The following is a 14,545-nucleotide window of genomic DNA, read 5'->3' as shown; positions in this document are numbered from 1 at the left end:
CCTGACTCCCAAGTCCCACAGAGGCTCCAGGAAAGCGTGGGAGACCAGGATGCCGTGAACAGAGGCAGCAGGTGTCAAAGCACTAGCACTTGGAATCCCACGATGTAGGAAAACACCGCCACTGCCACTGCCACCCAGTGGGACCCATCCCGGGCATGCAAGGCTGGGTTAGCCTTTGAAAACTAATGTAAGCTGTGCTGCTCACAGGCTAAAGGAGAAAAATCAGATGCAGAAAAAGCATCAATAACCCCTGCCCTGTTTCTCCCCCAGATGAAGGCCCTAGAGACTTCTGGAGGGAGAGAGATATGTGCGGACAGCAAGGTCAGCTGCTCTGGGAGCCTGCTCGGTGGGAAGCCGCTGCGGCCGTCCTGGGCAGGCTTTGCAGTCACGGTGCAGGCCCAGTGCTTTCCACGTGCCCACGACGGGGGTCGAGCCCACTCACGGGCTGCCGTGTCCTGGGTGGGACCCTGCCTCCCCTGAGTTCTGTGTGGGCCGCCCCGGGGTGTGGAGAGCCGGCGGGGACAACATGGTGTGTCGCTCACAGCGACGGGGGTGGATGTGTTCGTTTCTTGCCTTGCTCCTTTCTCTTTTAACTGTTGTGTCCCCAAGGTCATGTGGATTGGCCTGCTGTCCTGCTCTGCCCACCTCCTTCCCCTGGCTTCACACACCACCCTCACGCTTCTGCCCAGGCTTCTCTCTGAGCCCTGGACCTGCATGTCCGCTGCCCACGGGTCAGCTGCCCTGGGACAGGGAGAGGACACTGTACACATCCTAACACTTCCCTGTGTCTGCTACCTCTCTGTGGGTTCCTACAGCCACTTCCTCATGGGTCTCCTTCCACCGGCCTTCCCTCCCTCCAGTCTGTTCTCCCTGGCTGCAGAGTGAGCTGTCTAAACCTGGCCATTGTCCCTTCCCTGCCCAGAACCGGCCATGGCTCCCTGTTGCCAGCAGGCTGCACACAAGGCCTTTTGGGCCAGGTGCCCATCAAGCTGTCCTGCATGATCTCTTACAGAGCCCTGCCTTATTCTCCCGGAGAATCACCCGCAGGAGACTACGGGAGTCATGGGCCGTAGCTAGATCTCTGGGCCTCTCCTTTTCAGCTTCAGCAGGTGGTCTGCGGGGGGGCCCAGGAGCCTGCGTGGACAGCCAGCACTGCAGGAGAGGCGGGTGATGACCATCCCTGTTTCGCTTAGTCCTAAGATGTCATCCTGTCCCTGTCCTGAGGGTACACTGACACCAAGACTCTAAGCAGACAACTGATTCTGCCAGCATGTGGCAGTCCACCGAGCACGTTCCACAGCCCCCGTCTCCCACTGCCACTGCCACAGCCGAGAGCTCACTGCCCGCCTCACTGCTGTCTTTTCTCTGTGACTTCTCTTAGCATTTGTCTCCTTGTCTTTGGTTTTCTGCAATTTTACTATCATGTAGGTGAGGGTTTTTTTGTTGTTGTTGTTTTTTGTTTTGTTTTAATTCTTGGGATTCACTGGGATTCTTGAATCTAGATTTTCTTCCATTAGTTCTGGCAAATTCTCACCTGTCGTTTTGGATGTTGTCCCTGGTCCATATTATCTCTCACTTTTCCTAGAACGCCAGTAAATAAATACCTGTGATCTCACTTTTCCCTTCACATATCCTGTCTTTTTGATTTCTCTGTGTTCCTTTCCCTCTGTGCTTTTTGGAAAATCTGTCATCACTTCATAGGGCTTCTGCTGTGTGCTGGTACTTTCAAGCTTGCCTTTTTGTCTTTGAACACAGCAAGCTCCATTGTTTTATGGCCTGGGTCTACCTACATTAGTCGTGGAGACACTAGTAGCTTATCACACACCTTAAGGGGGCACGGCTGAAATACAGGTTCCCTCTCTGCCCACAGAGCATTTCTGTCCTTGGCGGCTTTCCTCCCGATGGTGAAAGGGGACCCAGGCCCATCTGTTCTGGTGCCTTATCATCAGCCCACGGCTCCTAAGGCTCCTGCGGGTTTGGGTCCCTGCCAGGCATACAGAAATGAGAGGAGAGCACGAAGGGTCAAACGAGTGGCTTTGTGGGCTGGGGTGGAAGGCCCACGTTCCCACATGCTCCCTGGCCCAGCTTCAGTCCCGTGGTCATGCCCAACAGCGCTGCACTCTGGGGAGCATGGCGGTTGGGGGAGAGTGACTGGGGCCAGCCAGCTGGGATCTGCCACAACGTGGGACAATCCCAGGATCCAAGTCTGTCTCCGTGCCTGCCTGTGGCTCCTCGTTTCCACCCGTTGTTGGCCGCTAACCGTGTGTTCCTCCCTGGTTCTCCAACACCTGGAGGCCTAGGGTGAAGGGGAACTCTTCTAGGGAGGAGCTCAGTGGGGACCGCCCCCAACCCACACTCATAGCCTGAACCCGGGAGCCCCACCCAGGTACCATGGCCCTGGGTCTGAGGTCACTGTGGGTGCAGCTCCCTGGGGTTCCCAGCAGGATCGGGGGGCAGGTGTGATTCTGACCCATCCCCACCCGAAGAGCGCGGTCCTTCAGGTTTTCAGTTTAGAGTGAGAACTGGCTCTGACTTCTGCCCTCTGACCGCACTGTGGGAGTCACGGGTCGTGGGCCCTGGAGAGAAAAACTCAGAGAATGAAAGCTCTGATCCAGCCGGATCCTGCGGCCATGGCCTCGGGCATGTCCCTCACCCTCTTCCACCTGGGAGCTGGGATGAATAAAGCCTTCCTCTGTGCGCCGTGGGCTCTTGGGAGGCAGGGGCCTGGCCCCTGGTAGGTCTGGGTCCTGCCCACATACTCTGGGCTGGTCCTTAGCAGCCTGGGTGTGGGGGGCCTTTAGGGCTCTCACCATGTGCTGACTGTGTGAGATTGGCGGCTGGGGCCCTGGGGGAGGGGTGTATCAGTTAGCTCCTGCTGTGTAACAAGCTCTCTAGCCAGTGACTTGGAACGATAGCGTTTGATTGTGTCTAAAGGGTCTAGGGGGTGCCCCGCAGGCACTGCTGCTTCTCTAGGCTTGCTCTCCTGCTTCTGGGCTCCGCCAGTGAGTTGCCTGGGGGCTAGCTGTTCCGAGGTAGTCTCAACGGGAATGGCCCAGGCGCCCTGTGCTCTCGAACCTTCCAGCAGGCCAGCCTGGGCTTGCTCTCATGTGGTCACTCCAGCCCACAGAAAGCAGGCCCAGGCACACACCCCCCTGGGGACCTGAGCTCCGCACTGCCACAGCGTCTCGTCTGTCACCCTTACTGGCCCAACCACATCGCGAGACAGGCTCAGATTCAAGGTGGGATATGGGCTCCACCTCCCGACAGGAGTTTCTGCAAAGGGCACACGGGTGATTCAGGGAGGGCTAGAGAATTGGGGCAGCTTTGGGGTTCATATTCCACAGAGGGGGAGCCCTGAACCCTTGCCCCACTGAGCCGGCCTCCATGTGGTAGGGGGAGGCTGGGCCTTGGTGCTCCTAGAGCTGTTCACCCGCCTGGGATGGGTCTTCAGCGGGCCAGTGGGAACAATAGTCCAGCCTCAGGACACGACACCAAGTCCTTTGGGAGCCAGGCCCACGCCCAGGTACTGCAGCCAGCATGGGAGATTTGTTGAATGACTGAGTGACCAAAGCCAGCCTGCAGTATGTAACAAGAGGAAAATCTGAACCTCCTTCTCTGTGTGCAAGCCTGGTTCAGGGTTTGGGGGGCTGTCTCCACAGCAAACCACACCCCCCCTTGTCTGCCTGGGAGCCTAAGGGCAGAGACCTTGAGCCTCGTCCCCTCTGTGGAGACTGTCTTCCCTGCACTTGTCTGTTCCCGTCAGAGCCAAGATGTGTCGCCATGGAAACTGCTTGGCAAACACGCCAGCAGGCAGAGGCGGCAAACAGCAGCTTGGGCGCCTGTTGCAGTGAGGGTGGCGGGGATGGCATGAGCGAGCGAGCAGCCCAGCAGCGCATGTGTGACCTGCGTGTGTGGGGAGGGCAGTGAGGGCTCCGGGCAGGGCTGCCCGCAGGTGGGTGCGGCCGGGCGTGCCCATGCACGTGTGCAGACGGAGGCAGGTGTGTCCGAGCCGTGCGTTGGGCGTGCCACGTGCAGACCGGGCCGAGTGCAGGGGCGGGGCTGATGTGCTGCGAGGCTCGGCCGCGCACCTGCCTGGTCTGAGGGCTTCGTAGGACACAGACGGGAGCGCGACAGAGGTGGCCGCGGCGCCCCAGCCCACAGCACGCCATTCCCCGCCGAGGACCACGGCTGACCAGGTGAGGCACGTGTGAGGAGGGCTTCTGGGAAGAAGTCGTGCTCGGGCTCATGGTGGAGTGGGCGTCGCCCCTGCCAAGGTGGGCCGGGGGCTCCCGGTGGAAGGGCTGCCCTGCAAGGGCCTGGAGGTGGGCTGGGAGGGAAGGAGGCAGCCTGGAGCAGGTGGGAAGGGCAGCCGGGGGCGGCAGCCAGAGTGCCTGGGGCCCCTGCACGGGGAGGGGCTCCGTCCCGGTTTGGGAACCCCAGGTGAGGGCTGCGGGATGCCTTCTAGGCAGAGGGACCCCAGAGGCAGAAAGAGGGTAGCGTCTGGGACACACAGAGCCAGGGGCACGTGTGGAACATGGCGGGCCGAGGGGCTCCAGGGGGAAGCCTGGACTTCCGGAGCGAGGGGACTTCTTCAGAGGCCTCTGTGGGGCGCGTGGCCTGGAGGGGGATGCAGGGAGGCCTGGGCCATCACCCAGGTGAGGTTGGGCAGTCTGGCTGGGGCTGGGGCCGGTCAGGAGATCACCTGGGGGTTGACCAGAGGCTCCCCGGCGACCGTGGGGGTGAGGGAGCATCTCCTGGGTTGGGAGATGCTGTGGGGAGAGGGCATGGGGGGAGGCTTGGGTGCACCCCTGAAGGTAGGGTGATTGTGGCCCCAGGGCTGCTCCACCGGAGCTCCCAGAACAGGCTCACAGCTTGGGGCTTGGAAGGGCTGGACCCCACCGCTGCCTGGGGCTCCAGCTCCTGCCGCTCCGGCCCTCCCAGTGGGGCGGGTGTGCACTGCACCTAGCAGGCCCGTCTGGGAGACCCCGGCTCCAGGTGGGACTTCCTGACACTCAAGGAGCACGCCGTGTCTTTGGCATACACCCCCAGCCGCTGTAGCTCCGGGGCCGGGGTGTGGATGTGGGTGCGGAGGGGCTCACGGCCTTGCCGGGGAAGGGGGCCATGCAGCCGTACACCTCATTCTGCCACCCTCCCTGCTCTGGCTGGTGGGAGATGCCGTGACACTGGCTTACTATACCCTTGCAGCCCAGTAGTGTCTGGCCCCACTCAGGACCCCTCCCCTGCCACCTTCCCTGACTGAGCCCCTCCTCCAGTGCTGGGCCTGGGCAGGCTCAGCTGGGCCCTGGGGATGGAGCTGTTATGCCAGTGGCTGCTAGGGCCCAGAGCAGGGGCTGTGGTCCCTGGGGCCCAGGTGAGCCACTTCTGGAGTCCAGGTGACCCTGACGGAGACCGATGTCCCCAGGACATGGGGCTGCCTCCCCCAGAGAGGGTGTGTGTCCCAGCCTCCTGCCCACCCAGTGTCTCTGTGTCTCTGAGAAGAGTGGGGGGACTCTCTCTGGTCCCCTGACCTCTCCAAACCAGGAGAGGCAAGGGGATGCCCCAGAGGGAGGCAGACACAGGTGGAGGGGACGTTGGCTAGAGCAGCCCTCCTGGACCCCCACTGCCCCCTCAGGCTTGGCCGAGCCCATGGGGAGGGCCCTCCTTGTGTGGTGTGTTGGGGCGGCCCCTCAGCGCCTGGCTGCTCTGTGGGGGCACAAGGACTTTGTGAGCCTGGCTCAAAGGGATATTAATCCAGAGCTCGGAGGTGGCCCCCCGAGGCTGGGCCCTTCTGGCAGCCCCAGCCCTGCTCTGCCCCTCACTCCCATTTCTCCCACCTCCAATGCCAAGGGCTTCTGTCTGCCCTGCCCCCGCCCCAACCCTCGGCTGGAGGTGAGGGAGCTGGGAGCTGGGAGTGCCCGGGAGCCCAGGGTGCGGTTCTAGGCTGGCGGGTGGGCAGGGGCTGAGCTTCACTTTCCAGGGACCACAGCTCAACTCCAGGAGCACTGCTGGGACTGGGGTCCTGGGAGAGCTGGGGCATGGGCAGGGAGGCCCTGAGTCCACATTCCTGCTCCATTTGAGCTGACCCCAGGTCCCACTGAGCAGCAGGGTGAGATCCTCCCATAGCCTGGGCCTGATGTTCCCGCCTCCTCCGCACGGCTCCCAGTGCCAGGCTGTCGGCCCCCTTGCCTTTGTTCCAAGGCCCCTGACCACCCCCGCCCCCCCATGTCGCCCTGATCCCCTTCCTGAGCCCTTCATCACCAACTCCGCCCCCCCGTCCCTGGGACAGTCCTTTCCCCAGAGGCCCCACCCACTCTGACCTGCAGTCCCCCTGGCCAGCAGGACCCCCGTGCCCCTGAGCCAGGCCTCTCGTCCCCCTCACACTGCACAGGCTCTCCAGCGCCGACCACAGTGCTCTGTCAGCCCTTGCCATGTCTGCTGCCAGAGGACAGAAGGGTGGCCCGTCCCCCTGCCCAGCACCTGGGCAGCCGCAGCTGTCTGAGCTTTGCTGGATGACAGCTGCCGTGTTCTCGGGGCCGACGGAGTGCTTCCTGGCCCTGGCAACAGCCCTGTGGACGGGTTTCCTACCTGCAGCCCGGGATCAGCTTCCTGAGGCTACGACGAGTCCCACAGACCACAGGCTGGGAAATAGCCGAGACCCATGCTCTCCGTCCTGGAGGCTGGAAGCACCAGTCAAGGTGTCGCAGAGCTGTGCTCTTTCTAGACACTCTCGGGGAGGGTTCTTCCCGCGGCCCCAGCCTCCCGTGCTTGTGGTCACACCCTGCGTGTTGGCTGCTGGGGTCACCATGACGTGGCCTCCCTGCGTCGTCTTCTGTCACTGAGAAGGACACCTGCCGTCGGATCTAGGGCCACTCTGATCCAGGATGATCTCCTCTTCAAGTTCTTACCTCAATTCCTTCTACAAAGACCTTATTCCCATTCTGAGGCTGCAGACGGGCCTCTACCCAACCCCTCCCAGGGAGCAGGTGCAGGGAGATGCGGGCGCTTCCCCAGACCCTGTCTGCCCGGGCCAGAGGATGGCAGTGAGCCTGGAGCTGGACTTTGACATCACTGCCTGTTCTGAGAACCGGCTCTAATGAGGAGATATCACCAGAGTGGTCTGGGGTCCGCGGCCAGTGTGTCCCGGGGGCAGCGTGGAGGGCGCGGGCGGGGAGGCGTGTGGCTCCCGGGTCTCTGACCCCCACGGGGAGAACCCGGCTGCGCGTCCAACGTGTAGCCCCGTGAGCCAGACTCTGTGGGCACTTATCCCGAGGGGGAGAGAGTCGGACACACGGGCCACAAAGATGTATGGAAGTAAGATCAGCACAGACTGTGCACTCGTAAAGTAGCAAGGAACCTGGGGAAAAAACTAAACATCCCAAACCAGGTGACTCATCCACGAAACACCACGCACCCAGGTGGGGTTGCCCGTTTCCACTCGTTGGGGAGGGCGCCGCCCGCGGGGCCGGACGTGGGGCGCGGACCCCTGAGAAACAGGTTTGGACACGGAGCAAAAAGATCCTGTGAAGGATGTCCAGCAGCAAGTCGAGACGACCTCGCGAGGGTTACACGACAGGGTCTTCTTTGTTTCCCTTGATTTTTCAGAGTTTTCCAAATCTGCTACAATGGACGTTTGTTGTCACATCATTTCTTACGGTTTAAGCAACAGACGCCCATGATGACAAATCCCTCAGCCATCCGTGGGGGCACTTGTTTCTCCAGAGTGAGGCTGGGCAGACGGGTGGGCGGCTGGGGAGGGCCCGGGGGACGGCGGTCCAGAGCAGGGCGACACTTGGCTCAAAGGGAGCCCTTAGCATAGAGGTTTCCGGAGAGAAACAGGGCAGCTGGGGGGCCAGACCGGAGCTGGAGCGGTAAGGCCAGCCTTCAGACGGGGCCTCCCCCTGCACGTGGAGCCCGCTCCTGCCACGGGGCTGCTGTGCGGGGCCGGGGCCACACTCGCCGCTGGCCCTGGGCAGAGCCGGGCGCCGCTCTCATGGCCGCTGGCTGTGGGGACCCCACGGGAGCCCGGATGCCCTGGCTGCGGGAGAAAAGGGGGCCCCCCGCTCAGGGGCCTTGAGAACAGAGCCCCTCTGTCTCTCCCTCCGGCCGGCTCCCCCAGCCACCAACCCCAGGTAGGACCCTTGGGGAAGGGACAGAGGGACCTCATGGGAGTTGGCAGCGCCCGGCAGGGCAGAGCAGTGGGGAGGAGCACCTCGCCTCCCAGAAGTCTGTGGGGAAGCTTCTCCCCCAACTACAGGGGCCAGGAGGCGGGAGAGGCTTCCCGCCATCCAGGTGACATTTGGGAGCCTGGGGTGCCCGCTCCCCGCCCTCACCTGTTCACTGAGCTTTTGGGGACCCAAGCCAGCGCCCAGTGTGGTTGGGACTCAGGACAGTGGCTGCTTGAACTGGCAGGTCTGTCTGGGCCCCACAGATGGGGGGACGGGCTGCACGGCCCCATGCACCCTGCCTGGCCCACTCCCGTGCTTCCCTGGGTGATGGCAGGCAGACGGCTGCGCAAGTGGACTCAGGACCAGGAGGTCTGTGTGCTGTCAAGGGGGAGGCCTGATAACCTGGGGCTGTGGGGCTGGGGCAGGGACACCCCCAGGAGGGACAGCAGGGAGGGAGCCCCGGGCATCCTGGCGTGTCTTGGTTTGGGGAGCTCAATGTGGGGCACATTTGTAGCCGAGACAGTTGTGGGGTCCTGGGGCAGCGGCCCTCTGGGGGCCCAGGAGTCCCCTGACGCCAGAAGGGGACCTCACCCTTCACCCTATGGGAACATCGTGCCAGGGCTGTCCCCGGGGCCTCTCCCCAGCTGTGCGGACACCCTCCCCAACACCTCGAGTGTCCAGACTGGGACAGGCTCTGAGGGCAGGGGGCAAGGCTGCTTCTGTAAATGCCGAGAAGGTTGTTCTCCCCGGTCTGTAATGGCATGCCAGGATCTGGTGTGTGTTCTCTGTACAGTTGAAGGGACCATCGCCAGGGGGCGAGGGCATCTCCGGCCCCCACAGCGCAGACATCGGCCCTGGCCCCTCCCCCAGCATCTCCCAGACCCCATTCTAGAGCATTCTCTCTCTGCACTCCTGAGCTCCTCTGGTCTCATTCCCCGTCACACCACCTCTCCTGAAAGAACGGTAGGGCCCCCCGTTTGCCCCCCTGCCAGTTACCCTTCACTCCTTACCACCACTCGATAGGACACCTTCATCCAGGGAAGGCCCCAGAAACCTGAGAACCCAGCCCGGAGGCCCCCTCCCCATCCTCCCTCCTGGGCAGCCCTCCCCTCTGGGCCACCACAGCACCAACACCCCCCCCACCACGATCTTGTCCCTGGTCCGTCCTGGCCACGTGGCCATGAAGGGGTGCTGGTGAGGGTATCGGGAGAGGGGCGTGTCCACAGCATGTTGGCTTGTGCTCCAAACCAAGCATCCCTCCACCTCTCCTCACCATGGCCAAGGTGTCCTAAACGGGTCTCAGACTTTGTGCCCCCAGAACTCGCATTTCCTCCCGCTAGTAGTTCCTGCTGCGTGATCTGGCCCATTTGCAAAGGAGGGATGAGCCCCGTGCTCATCTGAGCGTGGAGCACGGCCCTGTGGACAAGCACGGGGAAGCCCCCAGGACTCCAGACTAGGCTGGGGCTCTCCTTCCTGCTCACAGGAGCACTGATGGGTGGGGTGCTCCTGTTCCCGTGGAGGTGGGCTGCCTTGGGAGCCTCTGTGGCACTCACCCAACCTTCTGGGGATATCTTAGGGATCCCCAACCTGACGCTTCCAGGGCAGGTGGCCTGAGGGCCCTGAGGGTCAGCCCGGTGACTTGGCCCCAAGCCACAGGCTGCATCCATGTCATCAGCATCCCAGGTCAGGGGCCCCAATGGGCCCAGAAGCCTAGACCAAGTCTTCACTCCCTCCTGGTCCAGCTCAGAGGTGGTGCCGACAGACGTTTGGGGGAATACGTGACCTCAGTTGGACACGAACGAAAGAGGTAGCCTTCTCTCTGATGGCATAAAGGGTTTCTCCGTCCAGCACATACTCGCTGATCATCTGCTATGTCCCAGGCACTGATCCAGACGCCTCCCAGAGCCCTCGCGTCCCCGTGTGGGTTTATGACACGGAGGGAGGGAGGGAGGGATGGTGAGCAGGAAACTGGGCTCCGTTGCACACAATCGTCGTATGAACTGCAGACCAGACCAGGGTGAGCAGGGGAGAGAGGGAGGGGTCCGTGCACCGTGCAGTCAGGTCTTCATGAGCCACGGAGCAGGTGCCAAGGCCAGTGGGGAGGAATCCGGAAGAGAACACAGAGACCCGGGAGGAAGACCACAGCGACCGTGCCGGGTGGCGTCTGGAGCTGCGTGAGGTCAGGATGAGGACTGGGGCTTGGGACAAGATGACGTGATGCACCTTAGGAACCGCACAGACCTCAGTGTCTGTTTCCGGGACTCCCTGAGCCTCCATTTCCCCATCTGTAAAATGGGATGACAGGGCTTCCTGCCCGCTGGGTTGGCATGAGCATTACCGGAGGTGACCGCGTCATCCAGCCCCCGGCCCACCGCCTGGAGGCCCCGCACCCCTGAGGGGACGTTCAGTGCATCTAGGGCGGTGCAGGGGTACACGTACTGAGTTTCAGGGGACTGTCACGGAGGCCCCCTCCGGCCGGTGCTCTGCAGGCCACCCAGCCGAGGGGCTGGCCCCACGCCCTGCCCTGTGGAGCCAGGACCTTTGGCGTCTCCGTCCTGTAGGTGGGAAAAGAGCTCAGATGGGAAAGGACTTTCCCTGGCCCGGCTGCCCCAGTACCAAGTCCAGATGGTTGACCACCCGGCCCGTGGCTCAGGACGATTCGTATGCCTCCCCGGGCTTGCCGGGGAGTCTTTGCAAAATCCTCCAGACGGGACCGGTCCTCAGTCAGAGTTCTTTGGGGGTGAATGACGGAAGCCCCTAAGGCACACCCAAGGCCACGGGGCCTCGGGTGGCCATCAGGGCTGGCTCCACCGACTCTAGAACATTCCCTGCTCTGCCCTGAGGCTGCTCTCGGTTTTTCGTCCATAAAATGGGGACAACAGAGCTCAGGCTCGTTGAGATGCTGAAATGAGGGTCCATGTGCAGCGCGCTCAGAGGGCCTGGCCCAGAAAAGTCCTGGAAAGTCATTCCATTCTTACAGGAGGACCGCCAAATCCAGGGGGAGTTCTGGCGGGCACGATGCAGAACTGGGTGTTGTCATATGCTGGAGTTGTACCCGCACATTACTGGGGTAACTGCTGCCTGAGTGCGGGCTTACCTGCCTCACCTGGGGCCTTCCCTGGACCGTGCGGGCTTACCTGCCTCACCTGTTTGGCTCCAGGAGCTTAGGCTCCACCCCCAGCCTCTCCCGTGTGTTTCTGGGAGCGGCGGGGAGTCCCAGGCGTGCTCTGCCCGAGCTCCGTGGAGGTCGGCAGCCATGCCTGGGGCCCGGGAGCTCCAGTCAGCCTTTTGCCCGCTGGTGGACAGCGCGGGGTTCAGCAGCGAGCAGCCCCGCTCCTGCCTGACGACCCCATCACACTTTCCACGGGGTCCCACCCTAGTTAGTCTCCGCCCCGGTGCTGACGTCACACGGGGACCCCCACGACAGGTGTCCATGCTGTCCTCTGTCGCGCTGCTTCTGCTGGTTCCCGAGGATGTGGGGCTGCAAGGTAGGGAGGAGGCGCAAAGGTCATGGGCATCACATGGGGATGGGAAGCCTGTGGGTACGGGGACCCCACGGGGGCCGGAGCAAAGGTCGCAGTGTCTGGGCTGAATGGGCTGCGGTGCAGCATGGGTCGGGTTGCATGAGCCCTGAGGACGCCCTGGGGGCGGTCATACCTCCTCTTGGCTGCGGGGAAACGGAGCTCCCCGCACGGCCCTAGGGCAGGAGGCGGGAGTGCAAGGACAGCGTGCCAGAGCAGTTTGGTGAAGCGCTGTGGTTGTGCTCCGAGCTCCACGCCAGAGCCCGACTTCCCAGCCAGCCCTGCAGAGGGGACACCCCGCCGTGCAGGGGTCTGGGGAGGGACAGGGCCACTGGCACCCCAGGACAGCGTGGCCCATGTGCTGGAAGCAGACAGGCAGCAGCAGAGCCCAGGGCAAGGGAAAGAGGGCATGGAGCCCCCTCAACCATGGGGCGGGAGGGACCCTGAGAAGCTCACCCCACGCAGGGCTCCTCCCCGCCCGCTCCTTGGGAGGGGCCTCAGGGACCCCCGTGCTGCTGGGCAGGGAGGCTCAGTGGGCTGTTACAGCCTTAGGAAAACAAGGCAGCAGGAAAGACACTGAAGTTAGACGCACGGCTGGTGTCTGGACAGGGAAGGGCACGGGGAAGGGAAAGGAAGGGCGTCCCGAGTCTAGGCTAGGGCTCAGGGCTCGCCGATGAAGGGAACCACAGCAGGAGACCCGGGTCCGACTCCCAGACCTTCGCCCCTGTGCTCTAAGGGATCCCCCCTGGCAAACGGAAGCCCTCAGAGCAGCATGAAGTCGTCACCGCGCCTTTCGCGTGGAGCTGCTCTAGACGCCCGCGGGCTGGGCCCCGGCTCTGAAGGGCTCCCTGCAGCTGCTGGGCTGTCGTGCCCAGCCTATTCAGAATAACAAGAATCAGAGTGTTTCTTGCCCAGAGGCTTGGGCCTCTGTCCAGTCAGACGGGGACAAGGGCGCAGTGCTGTGGGGTTGGGCAGCCTGCCCTTCCAGCAAAGCAGAGGCTGGGACAGGGGACTTGGGCACCCCAGAGGTCGGTGGGGGGTCGGCTGAACAGAGTGGCCAAGGCCCCAGTGTGGAAGGGCCGTGCAGAGTCATCCCCGCCCTCAGGAGAGGACATGTCCCACCCCGTGTCCACAGTTCAACGTCCCCTGCTTCGGGGACGCAGTCAGCATGTAGGAGCTTGGGCTCCATCGTGAGGCACAGCTCAGAGACACGGGCTGGCTGCCGTCCAGCCTTGTGGCTCCATCTGAGGCCCGGGGACCATCACAGTGCCTGAGACATCACACGTCAGAGAGGCTCCCGTGGGACGATGCAAGAGGAGGTCAGGTGTGTCCCTCACCCCACATCCTGCCACCCTCACTCGTACGCGGAGGAGCGTGCCAGACGGTGGCACAGCCGGGACCGGCCCGGAAAGACAGAGGGACTCCAACAGACTTGTGCCCGAGCTGGAGCCTCAGGTCCCAGTAACCTGCCAGCGCGAGCGTGTCTGAGACCAGCGTGGCTGCTCCTCCCAGGCTCTTCGGGCCCCCGGTGGCCGGTGGGGCTGGGGCCGGTTCCAGGACAGGGCGTGTGGGGTTCCGCGGGCTGGCGCCAGCCCCATCCCCCCGTGCAGTTGCCCGCGGGTGTGCAGGAGTCTCAGGGAAGGAGGTTCGGGGAGAAGACCGTGGTTCTCAGTAGATCCTGGACACCCAACGCGGGATCCACGAGGCCAAAACTGTTCTCGCAACAAAGCTGAGGCCTAATGGGCTGTTTCCTCACACGTAGGCGGGCTTCTCCAGGGGCCACGTGATGCCACATATGGGGGCGTGTGCTGGAGGTGGCAGAACTTGTCCTTGTGTTTGACACGTGTCTCGGTTCTAAGTTCAGAGGGGGTAGCTGTCAGCGGCTGTAGCCCACGTGTGCCAGAGCTCCTGGGGGTCCCTGGGGTCTGTCTGTGTGGCAAAGCCCCAGGAGGGATCACGGGCTGCCCATGGGGCCTGGCCAGCCTCCTTTGGAACTGCCGGCCACGCCTCCCCAAACTCTGGCACCCGGGTCTGTGCCTGAGGCTCCCAGACATGCCTTCTGGGCCCTTCCTGTGCCACGGGACTGGGTTCTGTGGGGACAGCGGAGCTGAGCCCGAGGTTCACAGTTTGGGTCCGATTCCCACTGGGGACAGACGTGGCAGGGCTGTTGGATGTTCCGTACAGGGGAGGCATTCTTGATTTCCCTGGGCTGTGCCTGGGCTGGGGGGCGTCCGGGGGCCATGGACCCCAGAGCAGAGTGTGGTGCGGGGGATGTGGGCGAGCACACTGACACGATAGCCCCTGCAGGGGTGGGAGGAGGACCTGGAAATGAGGCCCAGAGTGAGGGGCGCTGTAGCGGGAGGCAGGAGAGCCTCCTCCAAAGCCTTGGAGCTGTGCATCCCCGGGCAGGTGGCTTCCCCTCTCTGGCCTCCGTCTCCTTGGCTTATATGGTGGGTGAATACTGGTAGCTACGTTTTGGGTAGTTGTGGGTTCCCATGAGGAAACCGAGCTTGGGGTTTATAGGATGGAGGCCCTGGGGGGCTCAGGGTGTGGGCTTGTCAGGGGGCAGGTTGCCGACTGGGGCTGCTTCCATCTGCCCTTGACACAGGCCCTCCCGAGCATCCAGGAAAGCCAGGCTACCGGGAGAGCTAGTTTGTAGACGGCTCTCAGTGACGGAAGGATCCCAAGCTGGCTGGGACAGCAAGGGAATGACTTGGGGGTGGTTACAGCTGGCGGGAGAGCGTCACAGTCTTGCTGGGTGCCCCGAGGATGCTCGTGAGTGGAAGGTGTGGGGAGAGGCAAGGCGTAGGAACAGGGCCAGGGCACCCATGTCCAGAAATAAACCATGAGTGTGCATGG

The sequence above is a fragment of the Lontra canadensis genome, unplaced genomic scaffold (genome assembly GCF_010015895.1).
Source record: "Lontra canadensis isolate GAN:19392208 unplaced genomic scaffold, GSC_riverotter_1.0 scaffold45, whole genome shotgun sequence".
Lineage (NCBI taxonomy): Eukaryota > Metazoa > Chordata > Mammalia > Carnivora > Mustelidae > Lontra > Lontra canadensis.
This window is presented reverse-complemented; position numbering follows the sequence as displayed.